At 40.0% G+C, this 19,392-nt stretch overlaps 1 protein-coding gene across 1 annotated transcript in view; it reads left to right on the top strand.

The window, feature by feature from the left end:
* Nucleotides 1-2,167: 2,167 nt before the first annotated feature.
* Nucleotides 2,168-19,392, top strand: part of snap25a (synaptosome associated protein 25a) — a 39,928-nt gene continuing 22,703 nt past the window's right edge. Inside the window, exon 1 of the mRNA XM_038727747.1 lies at nt 2,168-2,345. The gene's annotated coding sequence lies outside the window, so the exon portion shown is untranslated. The remainder of the gene's footprint in view (nt 2,346-19,392) is intronic.

Raw genomic sequence — 19,392 nt, forward strand, 5'->3', positions numbered from 1 at the left:
TCAGAGTTATCATTATCATTAATTTAGGAGACAGGTTCGCTTCAGAGCAATTGAAGACACATTTGTTACAGTGCCAAGCAGAGGCAGCAGCTGGAGGAGAAGAGTGGGGGGATATTCCCATGCTGCTGAGCCCATAGACACTTCAGCGTGGATGCGCTGAGAAAACATCAATTGGCCTACTTATGTAAGTCCGTCTCACTAATTGATCACAAATGTATTTATGAAGCAGTGATTCTTTGAGTATATGACTGTGAGAATATATAGATTAACACCGTACCCTAACGAATGATGGCCATCACTTGTGGTATGCCATGCTCCAAATACATTCCTGTGTAAATGCCAGTATTGCTGCCATGCAGAACATTCAGCTGAGTGACAAACAGGTCAGGCTGTCTTTTTCTTCTAGATAGCAGACAGAGAAAATGTGATGAATGACAAGTTTAGCTGGTGTGCAAGAACTGATATGAGAGGTCTGTAAATCCCATTGAGACAACAATGTTCAAACAACAAGCAAAAGCCTTTAAGGATAAGGCCGGTGATATTCTATATTTTATTCTAACAGTGTGTTAGTCCATCTCAATTCTTTCTCGCTTCCCTACCCTGTCTATGGCACTCAGCCCCAAGCCCATTGGTTACTTCTGAAGATGTAATATGTCTTTGTAAAGAGGTAGTAAATATATACATCCATAATTTTTCAAATAGGGGGAGAGAAGGATGGCTGCTGTAGTTTTTAGAAAAGATTGGTCACACAAAAGTAAACAGTAGGCCTACATTAGTTGGAGAATTTGGTGCAATAGTGAGTATGTACAATAGCAGGACAGTGGCGGGAGTGACTCAAAATAAACTACAGTGCCCATGTCCATTCTAATAAAGGAACATGACAGCCAGTGAAAATGTATGGCTCATTTATGTGCTTTATGGCACAGAGGAATAAGATTGCTCAGCTGGATACTCAGGCTATACTTTGTTTTGATATTTCATGGGATTTGTTAATAAGAAACTAAAATGATGAGCCTTAGTGAAGAATCTACCCATGGAAGAACCTGCACTTCACACAGGCCTTTACATATTTTTGATATATTTTCATCTTTGTCTAACTGTAAAAAAGGTAAAGGACGTCCTTTAGATGACGTTGCAGTAGATACAGGGATGATACAGCAAAGTACCAGACACAGCTGGACACCCACAAGCCTAAAAAATGTCCTCAAGGTCATTAGGATGGGAATACAATTGCCTCTATTTGCATGCTGTCTAATTTTCTTCAAATTATGTGTTTAGCAAGAAAGCAAGAAGTTAGTCCCATTGTTACCACCATAGCCAGATTAATCTTATAGCCAGCCTTAAAATAATCTACTGGACGTTTACCCATGGTTCCTCCCACTGTCTGTGCAATGTGTAGTTTTTCTATGCTGGAGTACTACATGCCTCCAGGTTTGTTGTGTGGTAATTTGATTAATTTAGGAACATGCACCATGTAAGCGCATTATTAACTGAAAGAATAAAAGTCTTAAAAATAGATTTCTTAAAACGGGACCTCAGTTTATATTGTGATTTAGTGGTGCTCATAACCACACACCCAAACAAAGACAATACAATGAATCAAATGACCACAAATCAATTGCCACACTGGGGCTTTACCACAGATGCTGTGAACAGTGACACCAGCCAGAGAAATATGATTAGTCATGCTGGTTGTGAACATGTATGGCAAGTCAGATTAATTTTATTTAAAATTGTAGTGAAGAAATTTCCATTACCATACTGAATATGGGACCGACTTTGTAAACAGTGACAGTGCAAGGCTACTTTTGCTGGACAATAACACCTATTAGGTTGCAAAAGCTCAAACAAATGATTTTGGGGTTTAAGTTGTGAGAATCAGATGCCTCAAACCATGATAATCCTTCATAAACTAGGAGGTCTGTATTGATATATAAAAACAGATCTAATCATGAATAATACTTATTAAGTGTGTATCTGACCTGCCTGTGGTAGGAAATAAAACGTTTATAACGCTAACATTTCAAAACATCTAAAATATTCAGTTGCTATTCGTGAAGCTGCCCATTATAACAAAGACTTTGTGAAGCCCCCCCCCCCCATCTCTCCCTCTCTCTCTCTGACAGATATCTATTAAAAGCTGGTGCTGACGTCAAAAGTGTCCGCCATCTTTGACTAGAGCTGCACTGCTTTACCCCATTGAAGAAGGAGTGAGGAGGAATCAGCGAACGCGCAGTGCCTTTGCAGCATCCCAGTCATAGAGAGAGAGGCTGGTATCGGTTAGCTGTTGAAATACGCAGACATTTCCTCCCATACTGACTGCGGGGCACCGACAACAGGCACAGGTAAGGCACATTTTCTACTCCATTTTTAAACATTTATATTTCTTAAACTTGTTAGTTTTTGTGCATTTAAGCGCATTGTTATTGAATGTTACTCTGAAACGTGAGCTCCGGACGTCTGATTTCTGCCACCCTGAATGATGATGAGACAAACGCTTTAAATGCTTTGGGGTTTCGTCGTGCCCGGGAACATAGCGGATACTTTGCAGCATTGTTAGTGGGAAGAGGCGCTTGAAGGAAGGGAAGAAGGCAAGGAAGGCAATGCGTGACCTCCCGTGGGATGAATCTCAAACACGCAGTGGAGTGCTGAGAGGATGGATGCGGTGCGCTATAATGCGTGTGTTCAGTGTGGGCGTTTTCAATGTTTCAGCACCTTGGATAGCACCAGAGAAGGCAAGCCTCTGAGGAGGTGACTTTATCGTCTCAGCAGGTCGAGTTTGTGCCCGAGCACCGCATTGTAAAAGAGGTCCGGGGTTGTTTCTGAGCGAAGCGTTCGTCCCAGACATTTTGGAAGGGATTGCTGTTTAAAACTGATAGAGGCAGCAAGTAGACTGCTGATGTCGCAGCAAGATGGTGAATCGTGAATCAATCTGTCGCACTCGTGTCAGCCAGAAACCAAAAACACACACAAAAAAACAGCATCCCCGCGGATTTGAAATAGAGGTGTCAGGGTTATTGCGGTGGTCTGATGTGATGGAGAGAATGTCATGTGTAGTAAACTGCGCCATGGTAAAGTCGGTGGGAGGAGGGTAGCCGATATAAACGGCGGGAGGGGGGGGGGGGGCTTGATCCAGCTCCATGAATGCGTGTCTCCTTTTTATTTCTTTTTACGCAGTGTATTTGCATCACATGCGGCCAAATCCGTGTCACATTTACGTGACGGAGGCGTGAAAGGATCTCGAAAATACCCTGGTGTTTGACGGTCGGTGGGGTGGGGGTGATGGCGGCGCCGTGGAAGAACCATGGTGAAACCCGCACTATGACACCCAGCCCCCCTCCTCCTCTCCCACCCCCTCAGTATCCCATCCAGCCAGCCGTCTCCGAGGCGACGCTCATCACTGTCAGTGAGCCCCGCGCTGTCCAGGCTGGGTGCTGAACTGGTACCCCGGTATACTCCACACGGTCTAAGTGTGTACCATTTCTAATGCAGGGTATTAGGCTACATAAAGCTAAGACAATATATGGTAGTGCTTCCAATTTTGACCTTATTAGCTATAAAAACGTGCGGGAGCAGTCCAGGCAGTTCTCCCTGCAAGCTTCCCTGTGGGTCATTTGGTGTGTTATATGCAGCCCAATGATTTCCCAAATTCCAGCTCATGGTCCAAATTGAAATAACATGTGTATTGGAAAACCTGGTCGATTTCTGCAGGTATGGACGTTCTGGTGAGAAACAATTGGCGATGTCTGGATTTTGTGTGGTGAATTGACGCCCCTGTGCTGCCTGCACGCACAGCGCGCAATGCATGTGAGAGGTACCCGAGCCTCGTGATGCAGAAATAGAGACATGATTGTTGGTTATCCTGAGGTTTAACGGTGAGGCAGATTAGATATTGATTGATATTATAGATACTGGAGTTATTTTTTATTACCACATGGAGCAGCAGGCTGGCTGACTGATGGCCACTGACAGATGCTGTCACTTGAGGGTGGACTGGACATCATGCAGTGAACATTGTGACAGGATTTTAAATTCCTGAAATCACATTCCTTTAGTGAGTTTGCAGTGATTTTTAATGACCTTAAAATAACAGATGCTGTCGTGAAGTAGAGTTGAGTTAATTTCTAAAGGCAAATAGCCTTCAGGCCTTGTTTACGGACAGTTGTGGATTCAAGACAATGGCAGATTATAGCCTGAAGTAAATAGATAGCATATAAAAAGCCCTCGAGGATGCTCCATGACCGCTATACTATATCGCATTATGCAGCTTGCACTGTTTGGACTGCAGAGAGGGAGAGAGACAGGAACAGGGAGGGGGAGGTGGTGGTGGGAGGGGGTGTCAGGCCTTTAATGCACACACTGTGAAGGGGCTGCTCTCTGGATAAATGGTGACTCACAACACCATCACCATCCACTGATTGTTTCTCAGAAACACCATGGCCGTTGTTCATTTCACACGGGCACTTTTACGCCCGCCTGTATTGTACTGCTCTGAAATGGAGCTAAAGGCCTCCACGATCGATGCTGCTGAATACTGAGCCAGCTGGCTGCGCATTATGTGTTTTGGTGCAGGTGCAGGTGTTTTTTTGTTTCCTACTGTATTTCTAGCAGCCCCTTTTCTCCTGAATCTTTCTGATTCAGGCTCTCAGCCTAAAGCTTCAAGTGAAAATCAACCAATAAGTATGCAAGTATAAGTTTTTGTGGTGTGAAAGGTCCTTAACAGGCCCAAACCAACCACTTACCTCAAGTCCATACACACAAGCAACCACATCAACCTTATACTATAGCCACATACTGTAAACCATCTCACATTGGTCTTAAATGAAATGAGACAGACGGTCACATTAGGCATTCTTAATTAGAGCTTCTACAACCAGTCTGAGCGATATTTGGCACATCTCTAGCCATTTTTCTAAAATGGAAAGATTTGATAAAAATTAGAAGGAAAAATGCTTTTTGCTAGATGATGATCTTCCAAAGTCTTGGTATGTGTCAGCTTCACATATAAACACCTTTTACACTAGCAGTCATTTGCAAGAAAAACGTTTTATCTAATTTTGGGATTAAATGCTTTGTTACACTTCACATAATGACTGACAACCCAGCAAGGCTAGGTGCAGAATCACAAAAAGCAGTTTACTATTAGGTCTGGATCCAACCTAGAGCTCGGCAAGGACTGTACTTGCTCAAACTAAAGAGAAGCATCCATTATTCTTTGTTCAAGGGCAGTTGTAAAGTGCCCTTGAGCAAAGAACTAGACCAATGCCTCGCTTCCTCTTTTGTAAAGAACTCTGGATTGGGAGTGTGAACTAAATGCGGTTGTTTCTTGCTGTCAGAGTGCAGTTCAGGTTTTAGCTGCATGACAAACAAAATCATCCTCATAGATTCAGCAGAGCTTGTTCTGCTGCTGTCGCATTCACAACTCTGAGATGTCCAGAATAATACCCTGTGGTGGTCCAGTATGCTTATATAGTTATGCCTATTTTTGGTTCCTAGTCCAGAGACAGAGGAGACATGGTTGACTGAGTAGAGATTGTGTCTGTTTCTTGGAGACATCATAACAGGGGTTATGTATTTATCAAAATATTTAATTTTCTCTAAGAAATGTCTCTATGCCCTGGGAAATAACATTTTATCATCAGGACTGAAGAGTCTTTTCCTTTGATTTAGATTTTTGCCAGGTTGTCAGCACATCACAAGTCTCTTTTCATCACAAAGTCTCCCACAAAGCTTAACAAATTTAATCCTTTATCAGAAGTAATTTTAAATAGAGCAAAAAACTGTCAAATAGATTACAGAAACATAGAGATGATTTAAATCTACTGACAAAGGATTAATGAAGTTAACGCAACACTGCATTTCTTAAAGAAAAGGCTCGCTGGTTTTCTTGCTGAGAGTTCGATGAGAAGATCGATATCACTCTCATATCTGTTAATGTCAAGCGATATCTGTAAATATGGAGCTACCGTGATTGTCTTTGCTTAGCATAAGGACTAGAAATGGGGGGTAAGATTTAGCCCGACTATGTACAAAGGTAACGAAAGTGTAAAACAGACATGTTGTAATATTACAGGGCATATACTGTATAACCCATAACATAACATAACCCCCGTAACACCGCAGTGTGTCATTTTGACACTTTAACTCCTGTACAGATTAAACAAACAACATAACATGTTAATTAGTGTGCTTTAGAGGTGGATTTTCTTTATGTGTATTTCCAGTGGTTAAGCTAAGTTAAGATAAAGGTGTTCTGGTGTTAGCTACGTATTTAGCGTACAGACATCAGAGCGAGAACAATCTTTTCTATCTATCTACCAACAAGTGAATAAGCATATTTTCCAAAATGTCAGATTATAAATGAAACTGAAAAGAAGAGCACAGATTTTAAAGAATAGTGGGAGGTATTTGAGTGCTAAGGGCGTAGTTTTGCATACGGACGGTAGGGGCATGGCCTTACCAATATTTTGGGATGACAGAATTGTCCCTACCAATATTTCAGCAAATTACATGAGATTAGATAGATTCATATTATCTTTGGAGAGAAGTCGTATTAGATCATTCGGATGTGCCCTCTCAGATGCTACGTCAAATCTTTGGTTGGGATGCACGTGACTTTTGCTTAGCTGCTGTTTCTGAAATATGGACAGCACTGGGAGACAGAGAGAGAGAAGAGAAGAGAGTGCTGCAAGCAGAAAACAGCTGTTTCTATGCCCCCCCATGAGGCCATTGCATGGTTCGATCAATTAATATTATTTTATGAAAAAACAATGTCCCATTTGCAATTTGTAACACCCCCCACAGTCACTTCATCCTGGCACTGGGGGAAGGATGGTGGTTGCGGGGGTTGTTGTGTCCCTACCAATGTTGAGACCAAACCTACTCCCTTGGCTAAGTGGCAGGGATATGACAGGTCAGAGTGAAAGGCAGGATTGAGCTTTTTTGTGTCCAGTCAGCCCTCACAGGACATCCTCTCACTTTCTCAGAGACACTCTGCATGTGAACAAAAACAGAAAAACAAAATGGCCGCTTCCGAGGCCTCGAAGCTGTGGCGAAGCATAGAGACAGATTGCAGAGGTGCGTGGCTTTGCTCACCATACCACATCATACAAATAATTTTTTGTTAGATTATCTTTCACTATGACAGAGCAATAATGTCTTACTTCTATTTGCTTTTCTATTCATTTTTTGCTTTGTATTTGGGATGTTGTCTTTTCAATCTTGTCAGGCCGATAGAAGTGTCTCGTTGCATTATGCAGGGTAGTATAATGTGTATTAATGGAGATAGGTTGCAGATATGAGAAGCGTAGTTGTCAAGACTCCTCTCAGTGCTTGCACAGAAGCGTGAGTTCTCTAAATTTAGATTTATTTATCTTGTTGTACCCTCTCACAGAAGTTATATGACAACTACAGAAAGTTAAAATTATCTCCCAAGTGATGCTCTTGGCTTTGAAGCTTTTCTGGAAGTGAAAATGAAAAAAAAAAACCTCCTCCATCTTTTTACCTTTTAAATCTACATTTATGAGACCGTTATCTGTGTAGCTGATCCACTGCACTGTCAGGCACTGTCATCTTTCTGCCATCTGTCCCCTTTCCCGCTCTCCTGGGGTTAGATTATTATTCTTTTGATTTATGAAAGGAATTTAGGGAGGGAAAATGATTAGAAAGAGAAGGAAAGAGCGATGGGAGTGAGATGGAGAGACAGATAATGGAAACATGGAGTGTGTAAATTTGAGCGAGAGAACCTGCAGAAGTGAATGATTGCCATGTTGAATCACATGAGCAAATACTGTGAAAAGGGGCACCTCGGCTCACCTGGTAATGTATTTCAGGGCCTTATTGCCGCACCCGGGCCCTGTGCTGCAAGTCATCCACTCTCTCTGTCCCCTGCCTTCCTCTCTCTCTTGGCAGAAATGCCAAAAACAGAACTGAATAGTGAAAACTTTCTAAGTGAGAAAATGGCATAAATGTCTTAAATACAGATAGCTGCTCGTATTAAAATGATTCAAAATATATATGTATATATATATATACCTTATATGTACACCCAGTAATAAGCTTTGAGTCTCCGATTTTACTACTAAGCTGATATTTTGCAGTACAGTCACTTTGTTGTGGTTGTTGTGTCCCTACCACACTGTGTGTGTGTAGGATATAAGGCAGATTTCTTAAGTTTCAAATTGATCTGTAGCTTTATACATATCACTTTCACCACATCATTAGCCATGGCCTCAGCGGTATTCTGTTGTAAACCATCCCTACATGATTTCCATTTCCAGTTTAAAAGATCTATAGACTTTTCATCCCTGCATCAGTGAAGCATAAAGTCACCAATTAATCTGCTTGGGTCACCATGAATACACCCTCCGCCCTCTACATTACATGGCATTGTGTGCTCAGGTGCAGAGACAATAAAACTGTATCAGTCTTCGGCAAACACGACACTGTGTGGTGTGGAGCCCGTCCTCATTCAAGGATCAGTGGAGTGTAATGTGGTGTTTGGTTGGTGATATTGTTGCTGTAGATCTGTGTGTTGGGTTGGGTAATTTATGATGCTGCAGTGCAGCGGACTGGGATTGTCGGTGGGGGTTGGCCTCTGCAATGCTTTTATATAAACCTTAAACAGCAGGTTATATATAGGACAGAGGATATACAGGTGATATTGATTGATTGTTTCATGTGATATGAGGTTTGTCATGTTTTAACTTGATTATACAGTACACATTACTGCATTACAGCATGAAGACTGCATGCAATATAGGGCATAATGCCATGCATGCTGTGATGTTTTATGTATTATGCATCTGGATTGACTTTGTACTGAATTTATTTTTAGCCTCAAAGCCACCACGCAGATGTTAAACCTGTCAGTTTTCTCATATGTTGAGTTTACTGTCCTTTTCATCTCGTCTTTTGTTTTACTGGCTAGAATTCATCCATAATGTACTGGCAATAATGTCTACAATGCATATAATGCATTTAAATTCCTTTTGAGCAATACAGAGTATCAGTGTTATTGATTCTTTTAGACTGACCTCCACACTGGAGACCAACATTGCCCCCTGCAGCATTTACTGTAAGCATTCATGTATGACTGTTATAAGTGCTTCTTTTATTCTGCTGTAGCTTTAAATTTTTTAAGCAAAACAATCAGACATTTACTGCTTCCAACCTATATAATGTGAATTTCTGCTCATTTTCTACAGCTTCTATGACAGTAAACTCTCTATCTTTTGTTTTGGGAGGACGTGACATAAGAGTCTTTCGGTCGACTGCTCTGAATTCTTTATCCTTTATGTTCCAAAACATCCGTTTGTTGTTCTTGCGCACATTCAGCATCGATATAAAATATCAGTGTGTGATTAAGCATATTAAATATTCACAAAGTTTTTTATTGAACAGTTTCTAAGGGCAGCAGAGGTTGGTATTTGTGATGAGCGTATTTTAGCAGAAGGTATTTCCTCTGCAGATCACTGATTGGAATTACTTTTTTGAGCCTCGTGTCATAATCCCCAACTGTACAAATAGGCTCCATGCCAAACTGCTGTGACCAAAGGACTAATGAAAGACATCAATATTGATTAGGGCATAACACTTTGATGGTGTGTTACTGCAGCATCGCTAAAACATTAGGAATTCAGCCTTTACACTCTGCGGCTGGCTTGAACATTTCCTGCCTGGGATTCCATTAAATGTGCAGATATAAAAAGGACATCTGCTGTATTTTTCACAGAGAGAGCCTTTGCATCTCTGCACCCTGACGTTTATTGCATCGTAAAACACAAAAGGTTGTGCTTCTAATTCAAAACAGGCTTGAGAGGCCTGCACAGAAAATGCTTGGTTGATTGTTGGTCATATGTTCACTGGTTCATCCCCTCAAACCCCTGACATCTGCACTCATCCCACTTTTTCTCCTTTCAGCTTTACCGCCAACATCACATCACAATCTCTGTTTCATCCTTGTGTGTGTGTGTGTGTATTTTGTACTCTTTTCTTCTCATCTTCCTTCAGACGCTTAAAAATAAACACCTCAGTCTGCAACACTGAGATGCGCTCGTCTCGTTTCCCTGTCTATTGTCCCTTCTGCTGTGCTCTGCACTTGTTTCCAAGGAGCAAGAAGCTGGCTGATAAGGAGCCACGCAGCTCAGGCCCAATAAGGAGATGGGTTTGTCAGCCTTAAATCACCAAGATCACCCTTGCCTTCACCCTCAGTCTATCTGGTCTCTATTAGCAAATGCAGCAGCAACGCCACCTTACAGTAAATAGGATGATGACATTGCTTTTGCTTTGGTGCTGCATAATAATTGTTGAACTGTTCCGCAGTTCTTACTTAATATACACATAGGTCATCGTGTGGCTATCCAAGCTGTTTAGAGTGAGCGGTCACTTGAATAATAGAGTTTGTGAGAGTAGGCTTGTGACTGGAATACCAAGTGACTAATCTCACATCAATGACGATTTCTGTGATTTGACACTTCTAGAAAGCAGCAAACTGTAACTTCTGTCATCCCAGAACCACACTCACGTTCCTTAATGAAACTAATAGATCCAAGAGACCAACCTGACCTGCAGCCGTTTCTTAAACCACAATGTACCAAGTCATTTCCCACACTGACTTGCTTTTTCTACTTTACCACAACCCTCTAAGTTGTGCTATGAGCAGATTTCAGGAGCAGGACCAAACATCACTGACGTTACTCCAGGCATTTCCATAAATACCCACACCACACACGTCCTCTTCTTCGCTCTCGCATTCCGCACCCCTCCCGCCCACCCCTTTCTCTGTCCAGTCTCCTCATCTCCTCTTCCTCTGGGGGTCCATCGTGCCAGGGCGCTATGGTGGATTTCCCTATCGCAGCTTCCTCGCAACGCATCATACATCTTCTGTTCCTCAAAAACAGATTGATAAAATGTCACTGATTACGTTTCACGCAAATGTTCTTGTTCTGTATGCAAACTGTCCTGACAACATGATGTTATCATGCAATATGCAGGCTTACAGCAAGGACTGGTTATTACTCAGCCTGTATGAGCAATAATCATCAGTGTAATACTGAATGTTTAGGATAATATTTTCTCATTTTCATAACTCAAATATAGACTGATTTGAGGTTTGTATGCAGATTTGTTTTTGATACATGTGAGCAAATGACATGTCATTTTATATGGCTGTTGTGGTGATGGGGTTTTGAAAGACTGTTTTTCAAACTGTTTTTTTTAGAGATGAAACTAATGATTATTTTGATTGTCAATGACAAAGTCAATTTCTCAGTTGTTTTCTTGATTGATTGATACTTTTTTTGGTCCATAAATGTAAGAAAATTGTAAAAAAAGAAAAAAAAAACCCTCAAGTTGACATATTCATAATGCTTGTTTTGTGCGACCAACAGTCTAAAATCCAACATAATGGAATTAATATCATAGAATGACATGTTTGAGCCGGAACAAATTCATTTTTGGCATTTTTACTTATACAAGATTAAGTACAGCGGCTCAGCGCTTAGGACCAAATGCCAACATCTGCTTGCTAACATGCTCAGTGGAATTAGAAGGTATCATGTTTACTATGTTGATCATTTAACGTGTTAGCATGCTAATGTTTGATAACATCGGACCGATTGACCAACCGACACACCGACATTCCCATCCCTACAGCCATGTCGCTAATGTGGCTAAAAATTACTAATAGACTAATCACTCCACCTCTAGTTCCTTTTCCTTCCTCAAACCTGGATTTGAATGTCCGACATGACCCCTGCAGCTCTTCTCAAGAACACAGTGGAGAAAAGAGGCTGGAGAAAGTCATGCTTTACTGTCTCTGTACGGAGCTTTTACGTTAGCAGGTAGCAATGTGTTTCTGAGATGTGGATGGTTACAGTGGGGCCAGATGAATAAGTGATGGTGTCTTGGACTTCTCAGGTCAATAATGCATGGCATTCTTTCTAGACCGGGCCACTGGGATGTCACAGCAGCATTTACTGCTAGCTTCTCTGTGGAGAGAGCTGTAGCCAGTGACACTTGGGCTTGTTGTGTAATATTACATCACTGATGTTATTATTCAGGGCCGCTGTGGTTTCTGGAAGGGTAGTTTCATCTTATAATGTATTGAAACCTCCAAACAAGAAGAGTTTAGATAGATAGAAGAAGCATTTATTTATTTACAGCACTAGATATCATTTAACATTTACCATTTCATATGTAGCCAAATGACAACTCAGCTAAAATGAAACAGCCTGTCGATCCATTTTCCTTCAGTCTCTACCGTCTTCTGTAAGGAATGATAACAGCTGTACCAAGTGAAGAGCAGTAGTAAACTCCACAATTAAGTCATTCTACCTAACAAGATTTATTTTTACAAGGGCAATTCACATCAATCTTTCATCTGCTACTGTGCTAGGTGTGACCAGATGGCTAGTTTTAAACTAACCGGCCTGAAGATAACCTTTAAATCCAGTTATTATAGTATGAATGCCATGTTAATCTAGCTCTTAATTTGTGCATATTATAGAGCAGAAAATGAGACACTCTTTCATCACTGTCAGCTTGATAGATATGATTAAAATTGGTGCCTAACTATATCAATTACACTCGAGCACAATTATTTTATGTTCATCATACATTTCAACCCCAAATCTTTCACACAGATCTTTCAAAAGGCAAAAGAAATTTTTATGCAGGGACGGAGAGAGCATTGAAACTGAAACTGGAAAGCAAACAAAATGGCAGCCAAAACACACGCAGAGAAGTAAGAAACACACACATCCAACTCGATGTGCTTGAAACAGAGAAAAACAAAGATCGATTGTCTCTCTTGCCGCAAGCCGCATCAAAGCTCCAGAGTATCTTACCTTCATGGTACCTTTTCTTACACATCTTGATAAGTCTACAGAATTCTAATATTTTTACAGGAAGTATTTAGATTAAAAATGATGATTTGTCAGATTTCGCTATACAAAGCATTGTAAAATGGAAAGAGGAATCTTTTTCAGCACTGTATAGTACATTTTTTCACTGACGGAACATAACTTGTTTTAAGCCTGGTTTATATTGAATACTTCAATACAGTATTTTAATGATCTTAATGTGAGATTTAGTCAAATGCTTATTGATGTACAGCATATATGAATTTGGTAGAGGCAGGTGTGGTCCAGTTTGTGTTCCCTTTATATTCCTGTCAAGTAAAATGGAAAGAAGAAGAAGAAAAGACAAAAAAAAAAGGACAGACAGAGGGAGAAAATGAAGGACAGAGGAGATATGTTAAAGAAGGAGGAAAATAAATTAGACTTTGTAGAGGTGGAGCAGTTGGTGGGGGCTTGTAATCTTCTCCAGGTAGAATGTGATTGGACATGGTATTAAATATATATCGTCCTCCACGGTGGAAAGTGTGGATTGAATGGAAATAAGAGCATCTTCCTATCTTTTGTCATTGTTCCCATAGTGAATAAATTGATGTGTCACTCTCGAGGTAGTAAAAACATGATGGATGGATGAATAGAGAGCTAAAAAAATGGATGTTCTATTAAACATTCATGGAGTTATTTTTTGCTATAGAGAGTCTTGTACAGTACATAAATGCCGGAATTAGTTTTATTGCTCATCCAATTATTCTGGATGCAGTTGATGAATGTGCAGTGTTCGACCTTTCTCCAATAATTGCCTTAAAACCCGTGATAACTGCCACACAAGTCATACATCACGTTTTATAGCACCTTTTCTAGTGCCATATGTTAAATCATGCTGCTAATCAGCAAACTTCCCTCTGCCACAGTCTTTGGGGCAACATGCTACAGCCTAGTGATGGGATTTTAATAAATAAGAAGTTGATCTTTCCTGCTCCTGTTCTTTATTGCCTTCCTGTTGGTTCGGGGTCAAAAGGTCACTCCGGTTACCATTTCCTGGCATAAATGTGGGCGTTGGTCTAACACATGATGAGGAGGTGATAGAAACACAAGAGCAAATGATGTGTGGGTGTGTGTTTGTTCAAACTAAATAAAGGAGATAGATGTGGTTTTTTCCCCCCAAATCGTGTCTGTTACATTTCGTGTGGCTGATGTTTGGTGGAAATGAAGGAGTTACTCAGTGTTCCCTTCCTGAAGGATTCTGTCTGTGCATAGCGTTCCTTATACTGACAGATGGAAAGCAATATGCAGTACATTAGTTTGTAAAGACTAGAAGTCATCACTAATTACGTTAACAAAGTCCTTAAAGTGTTTATACAGTGTTGTGTTGACCCACATTCTTACCGTTTACCATCATTCTTATTTTATATTTAATATAGTATGTGCAAACTAGAGGTACCTCTAAAAACACAGATAAACATCCATATTCAATATTTTGTCTGGTCATAAATGTTTTCTTTAATTTATAACCCAAACTGATGCCAGCCTTTCTGTGTTTAGTTCAAAATTTAAAGTGTCTCTCTGGTGGGTTGGCCAACATTTAATAAGATGGGAATTTCCAGGCAAGCTGGTGGAGAATTGTATAGATGACAGGGTAGTCTTCTGTAACTCAAAGGTCATCAGTTTGATCAAAGGTATTTAACTCTGTCTCGACCTGCTATGTCACTGCAAGTTGTTCTGAATAGCAGCTAAAATGTATAAGTTTATCTCTGCAGCACCAGAGATAAACAACATTATACTAGCCAGTATGGGAAAAAAGTCCGAATTGGTACAACCCCTTATCTCTTACCTCTCGGGTGGTGACAAAGTCCTTATAGGCATGTCATGCCGCACCATCTTGGCAACGCCTCCGGGCATCTATTTCAGACTAACAAGACCAGGCTCCCATCTGAATAATGGGGAGAAAGACAGAACTGCACTTTTACTGGTCACTGGAACATAAAAACTACATGAATAGAATCAGCAGTAAAATCTAATGGAAATCCCTGAACGACTTTGCCCAGAAATAAGGATTAAAAAGTGTTTTTTCCCGACTGGTTATATTTCTACTACGCATGCATCACTACTACCACACATGCGCAGTAGAAGTAATAACAGACCCTTACGTCAGTGGAACCACGCAATTGGCTGAAATCTGATTCCCGCTTTGGCTGTTGTGGGATATGCGGGAGAACCGCCATCTTTGACGTTAACGGGCTTTCCCCATAGAGTTGTATTGAGGATGTGATTGAGTGGCGTTTCTCCTCTATGAAATGTCCCTGGTGTTGATAGCCAGGATTGATGAACTCAGATGCCGGTCGACGTTACTCTCTGATTTGTGCCCTAGTTTGTGTGCTACTGATTCTCCTGGCCTGTAGACTTGGTAGGTGGGCACCCTATGATTTTGCTGGGATGAAGCTTCCTGTCAGATATTATGGGATAACCAAATGGAATAAATTTTTTTGACCAGACCACTCTAAATTATACAATTTTATTTAAATTTGTTTCACTTCTTGTCAAAATACAGAAGCAGCAACGACATTAAACCAAAGTCATATTATCAGACAAATGTGCCAAGAAATCTTATCACATGACTCCACTGACTTACAAAATTTCTACTTATAAACAAAAGAAAGTGTTAAAAAATAACTGCAGGTACACACATAGCTTTTTCCAAAGCTTTTGACCATATCCCATAGTCTTTTTTTAGCATCACGTGACTTAAGCACAGAACAGGCCAGTCAAGTCTGTGGTATTTGGTTGAAGGCTCTGGGAAAAGTCTTGTAAGTGATCCTTGAGTTTAGAATATTTTTCCACAGATATATATTCCCGTGGTTAAGAATGAATTAGAAATTACATTAATAAAAATAACCAACAACCTATTTTAGATCTATGCTACAAGTTCAATGAATAATCGAATAAATGCTTTTTATAAATCTTTTCTTTTTTAGTAACGAAGTGTTACCATTGTTCACCAAAAGAACATCTATACTGAGCCTACAAGCAATGGCGAAAATTAGCAGAAATTCTTCACTTTGATCCACACTAATTACTACGTTGATTATAAAAGCATTGTATTACATAATGTCTGCTCTAGTTTATTAAGTATCTATTTGGTATTTATCTTGAAAACCTGATGATGAACTTGTTCCAGTGCCGAAGCAGGCTGTTCTGAGGGCATCTTAGATGCAATATGTGAAGCTTGTAATTGAGACGTTAAGTAAAAGGTCAGCTGGCCTGTTAAAACTTAATTGCCTGAATTTGGTTACGTAACTAGAAAGGCAGACGATGATGCCGTCTCTTCCTTTAGCGAGTCCTGTAGAAGATATGATTCGCTTCAGACATTAAACACTGCACTGCACAGTCCGTTTGGAAGTTTATATAACCCAACATGGCCGCCGCTTTTATGAAGCAATGCTGAACAGCGAGAAGAAAGGAGAGATGGAGAGACATCACAGCAGGGAAAGATGGAATAAACATGATGCATAAATATAACTGTTTCCGATTCAACTAGGCTTCACAACTTTTATCTGCTAAAAAATGTAAAGATCTTTGAGTATGTCTCTAGTTTTCTCAACAGAAGACCCTCATTATGTAAACTGGCCTTTATCTAAATGTCTAATATTTTATCTAATATAGTAAAAAGGAGCCTGTACTGCAGAACTAAATCATTATGATGAAGCTGTTGATCTGAGGATGTATATATATATGTCTGAATCCATCCACAGAGATGAATGCAGATGATTCTACATACAGCCCTAGGGGGGCTTTTATGATTCAGGCTGTGACGTGCTGTGATATTGCCATGGCAGTAAAAAATGGCTTCATATCCTGTGAATTTGCTGCAAGTGTTTGGCCGGCAGATGTTGTTGTGAACATATCTGGACACACAAGTGGGTGAAACAAACAGGGTACAGCGGGACCTCCAAGGCAGATTATCAACCAGACTGCTCGTTCAGTCACCAAGATGAGACATGTCGAGGTGGGCGAGGCCGTCTGTCCAAAATGAAACAAACTCTCACACCTCACATGACCAGTCTTTACCTGACATCTTGCTTTGGTGTTAAGATTTAGACAGTTTTGTGTAGTGATCATTGACGACAATTTGATTGTGGTTAACTATTGAATGAGGTAGATTTTATTAGTGCCATTTTAGTTTTAGTTAGTTTTTTGTATTGTAATGGACATTTTCACTTAGGGGTGTCCTCACTTTTGTTGCCAGCAGTTTAGACAATAATGGCTGTGTGATGTGTTATTTTGAGGGGACAGTAAATTTACACTGTTATACAAGCTGTACACTCACTACTTTACATTGTAGTGATTTCTTTAGTGTTGTCACATGGAAAGATATAATCAAATATTTACAAAAATGTGAGGGGTGTACTCACTTTTGTGAGATAACTTATTACTTAAGACAATGATTCCATAAGGTAAATCCGGTAAAGTGGCTTTAATCTGTGTGTCTTGCAAAATGTCATTTGGGAATACAGAATACAGTGCATAAATGTTCAAACCCACTGTAGTAGCTCCACCCTTAGTTCAGACTGAAGTGGTAGAAATCAGAAGTCGTTTAAACCTGCATCCTTTAAAATGATTTTTAGGCCACTTGGGGGGAACTGTACTCTCAGGCGGTCATTTCCTGAGTTTGTCACTATGAGCAGCAATTGTCACATGCACGTACTTATCTGATCAGTTGTTTATGTAAATATTTATTATAGGTGAAAGGTGAAAGGTGAAAACACAAAATCTTCATTCCAAATGGGTCAATTTAAAACTCCACTTAACAATACTAGATTATTTGAGGGCAGGAAGAAAATCACTGAAAGCCAGCTTGGTTTCCTTGTATGCAGATTTGTTTTTGATATGTGTGTGCAAATGGCACGTCATTTTATATGACTGCTGGGGTGATGGGGTTTTGAAACATTGTTTTTTGAACTGTTCTTTTTAGAGAGGGTTAGAGAGAGAACTAATGATTATTTTGATTGTCAATGAATTTCTCAATTGTTTTCTCAATTAACTGACAAATTATTTGGTCCATAAATGTAAGAAAAACAATTTCCATTTACATGATCATATTGCTTGTTTTGTCTGACCAACAGTCTAAAATCCAAGATGTTGAGTTTAATTTAATAGAAGATGATAAAAACCAGCAAATTCTCATGTTTGAGCTGGAACCAATTTATTTTTGGCATTTTTACTTACTACAGCAGCTCTGTGAGGCTGAAAACAAGGCTGAGGTGAGGTGAGGCTGTTTATCAAATTGTTAATGGTTAAAATATTGTGTTTCTGTACATCTGACAAATTCATGTTCAACTCCAGGGGAATATATCTGAGCCTGTGCAGACTCGGATAGTCTGAACTTTGCTTTAAATACCTTCCTACAGTTTAATGTGTGGGAATGAGAGCTGTGACCCTGCAAAATATGAACCAAAAGAGCCTAAAACCTTTGTAAAGCTGCAGTTTGGTGTTAATTCTCAGTTGAATTGGTGCTACTAGTGGCCCTGTCATATCCCATTCATTTGATTTAATTTTAATATAAAAATATCTCTTGGTTTTCACTTAACTTAAATACACGTGGTCTTTTTGTTTCCCTGAGGATGTGTGTAAAAGGACATTGCTAACCCTAAGTATTTAGGCCAATACTGTCGCAGGATTACCAACCAGAAAACAGTGGAAAGGAATTATTATAAATTCTTAAGGGGTTTAAACCATTTCGATGCTAATTTGTAAAGATGTCTTGTACCCATATCCACTGATAATCTCTAATTCATTTGACACATGACAAGTTGTTTCATGATCATCTTTAGAGTGTAGAGCTCCCAGTAATCCTACATCTGGAGATGGCCAACTGTCTGGCTTGTGATACTAGAATCTCATAACCTACAGAGGGGAGGAAAGGATCAAAGCTACAGGGCTAACAGGCTGTTTATGTCTCTCTGTGGTTAATCCTCCAAAATCCCAGTCAACTCTGTCTGAGACTGGCATTCCTCTGCAAACATCAGTCGTCTGCTCTCCTCCCATTCATTCTCCAACAAATAAACACTACTGCTGTTGCGACTTCTTAATCCTCATTATAAATTATACAGGCTGCAACAGTAAACAGAGACATTGGAGCTCCCAATTGGCTACCTCTTGGTTTTATTTTTTCCATTGTATGACTTTTACAAATATGATCCAATTTCATTTGGCCCATTTGTTACATGCCATGCTCTTTTGTTCTCTGTTTTTCTTCTCACCCCTCTGGATTCTGTTTTGCATTCTGTACCTTCAGCTTTAAGCTGCTGCTGTTAGAGGGAGGAGTGTATCACCTTGCTCAAGGGTATCCTTGACAGGTCACATGTGTGAAGATGGATGTATTTAAACTGAAAAGATAAACAAGAAATTGCTGTAGAATTAATTAGTCTGAGTTTGTCTTGAATACCTCATAAGACAATTAGCAAATGTAGCGTATTTCTAGGAACATAATCCTTTAAAATTTTGGTCAACACCGGCCCATCTGAGCTTGACATTCTTC

The sequence above is a fragment of the Micropterus salmoides genome, unplaced genomic scaffold, assembly GCF_014851395.1.
Source record: "Micropterus salmoides isolate LMB-PRFRI ecotype aquatic unplaced genomic scaffold, ASM1485139v1 Ms_hic_scaffold_18, whole genome shotgun sequence".
Classification (NCBI taxonomy): Eukaryota; Metazoa; Chordata; class Actinopteri; order Centrarchiformes; family Centrarchidae; genus Micropterus; species Micropterus salmoides.